Source organism: Oratosquilla oratoria, chromosome 6 (assembly GCF_046742065.1).
Source record: "Oratosquilla oratoria isolate Oo_2021 chromosome 6, ASM4674206v1, whole genome shotgun sequence".
Lineage (NCBI taxonomy): Eukaryota > Metazoa > Arthropoda > Malacostraca > Stomatopoda > Squillidae > Oratosquilla > Oratosquilla oratoria.
Genome location: NC_134782.1, coordinates 24,927,465 through 24,929,998, shown reverse-complemented (window position 1 = coordinate 24,929,998; position 2,534 = coordinate 24,927,465). Strand labels below are relative to the sequence as shown.

At 41.2% G+C, this 2,534-nt stretch overlaps 1 protein-coding gene across 2 annotated transcripts in view; it reads right to left on the bottom strand.

Moving 5' to 3' along the window:
- Positions 1 to 1,905, bottom strand: part of LOC143026359 (uncharacterized) — a 117,868-nt gene extending 115,963 nt beyond the window's left edge. For both annotated transcript variants that reach the window (XM_076186618.1, XM_076186614.1), the window contains exon 1: positions 1,824 to 1,905. The gene's annotated coding sequence lies outside the window, so the exon portion shown is untranslated. The remainder of the gene's footprint in view (positions 1 to 1,823) is intronic.
- Between the last annotated feature and the right edge of the window lie 629 nt (positions 1,906 to 2,534).

The following is a 2,534-nucleotide window of genomic DNA, read 5'->3' as shown; positions in this document are numbered from 1 at the left end:
TATGTATGTATGTATGTATGTGTGTATGTATGCGTGTATGAGTGTATGTATATATGTATTCATGTGTACATACTCTACGATTTGCCAGCCGTCTTTTCACCGTTACATAGTTCTTTTGTTCCCTTGAGATACTCTTTAAACGGTTGTTGATTACGACCTTCGGTAGACATAACGAACACTCCTAAAAGGATGTTTGGATCTTTTCTTTATTCAACTGTTTTTCTACCGTGACGTGACACCCTCTAAAAGATTTCTCAGGCGAATATAGACGATTGTTTTGGCTGTGTGTCAGAGTCGTGACGATATGTACTTCACTCGATCAGTTTCTTGAAAAGTTGTTTCATCATCTACAACTCTATTTCAAATTGTATCTCTTCAGTACTGATTAGTTCTTATGATAAAAACATTAAACAACTTTTGCAACATTGCAGACTTCTACTGTAACCTTATGTCCACTTTAATCTCATATGTCTGCATATATATTATCACATTTATCAATATTACACCCGCTCTAGGCTGTCTGTCATTGTTTGCCATACCGCATCTCTGTTGACTTTCATTTGTTTTTCCTAAACCCTAGGGAGTGACGGTAATCTCTCTCTTATTCAGATATTTAGTGTGAACAACTGCTTTATGCATTCGTTCTCGTCTCTGGAGGCTGATTGTCACCAATTGTTGCGAGTTCGTTTGAGTAGAAACGACTTCAATTACAATATTATCTTTTTCGAATTTCCAAAGTTCAAATTACCTCTGCGTCATATACTGAGAAAATAAATAACGAAGAAAGAGGAAATAAACTTATACGAACGTTAGATACATCGCTGAAATGCCCCAAAAGGAAGTGTAGACTATTGTAAATGAAGTCTTCTTCTATTCATTCAAATTCACATTTGACGACAATCGGCCCAGCTAGTTTTATTTTCTTCCTCCCCAGTTTTCCGTTCCATCTCACTGTCTCTTATTTATTCATTTCCCTGCAGTGACAGTCCTTTAATTCAATGACACTGTTGACGTCAACGAGAGATATATTTACACTGGTGTGATACGACAGAGGCCAAGGGACCGCTGTGGTAAAATTGTAGCGTTCTAGCTGATAGCCACAAGCGAGGTCAAGCGGGCGAGTTTGAATCCCGGTCAGAACGGACGTTTTGACCAGTGGTCCTCTACCAACCAAATCAAAGTCTTCTTGTCTTTAGGCATCGAACTCTCGGTCCTGAACGATGCAAAACTGAATTGATCAATCATGGGTCAAGTTTGAGTGTCTGCTAGTGGACACCCAAACCTTCCACGTAGGCTACACCAACCCCACGAATTTTACAAATGAACCAGAGAACGACAACCCGTAAAGTCGCGTGCACAGGCCGCGTTACTGTCCCAGAATGTCGATGACCAAATCGTCGATTACATTTGATTCACTGTGAATAAAGTCTCTGGTGTCTTGTCACGGACAAACAGGTGGATTAGGTCATCTGAGGCGATGTACTGGACTTCTGCAAATGTTTTTTCATCATATTTGTTACAGTCATTTCCAAATTGAATTGAAACAAATGTATTTTGTCTTCGCACTTATCTTTGATAGTGTTCCTTTTTCAGTTTTAAATCGAATTAGGAATATATATATTATATTATATGTATATACATACATACATATATATTCATATATATGTATGTGTATATATATGTATATATATATGCATGTATGTATATACACTATTTGTATACCATCGAACGCCATTTGAGTTCATCCTTTTCTGGTAATAGACTTTTGTCTCATGAGATTCACGACATTCATCACTACGTCTATTCCTCTGTCGATTACTTACGGGAGCTTGATACACTTGTTCTGTTACACCCACAGTATGAGCTTTTATACATGTCACCCATCACCACAACACTCACCGCTTCACCTGGGCAAAGCCACCAACCCGCCACCTTATGCGGTGCCCAAACTCTCATACAGGGTTAGACAGGTGGAGCGTTTCAGTGGTTGTTTACATGTGGTCTTTCTCCTCTTTCCCTTCTTTCCACCAATGGTGACGTACCTTATCACCTACAGTCTCTTTCTGCATGTGGTAGATTTTGTAAGATTAAAAGTGTATTTAACAAATATGCCAGTTTCCCTGATTCTTTTCCTTCGTGATCTTGAAGACATTACTAAATAAGAAGACGAACAGCGGCTTAGAGCAATTGACCAATGCGTGGAATTAGTCCAAATGTCCATCTATTCTACGTTCTCCTAACAGGCCGCGAAAGGAAACTCCCCATATTTCGCAACTCGGGCCTTGATCGTACGTCAGGCAGATCTGTACGACTACGGTCGGGGGCCCCGTGAGCTGGCACCATGCCAAGGTGTAGCGTGTCACTGCCATATGGAGACGGACCGTAGAGTGCCACATTCATTCGACCGCACTCCCTACCCTCGTCCCCTTCCCACAATCCCCTCCTCGTACCTCCCCACTCTCTATCCCTCCCCTTTCTCCCTTATTTTCCCACTCCCTCCCTCCCTCGCTCCCTCTTTATCCCCCCCTCCTGTC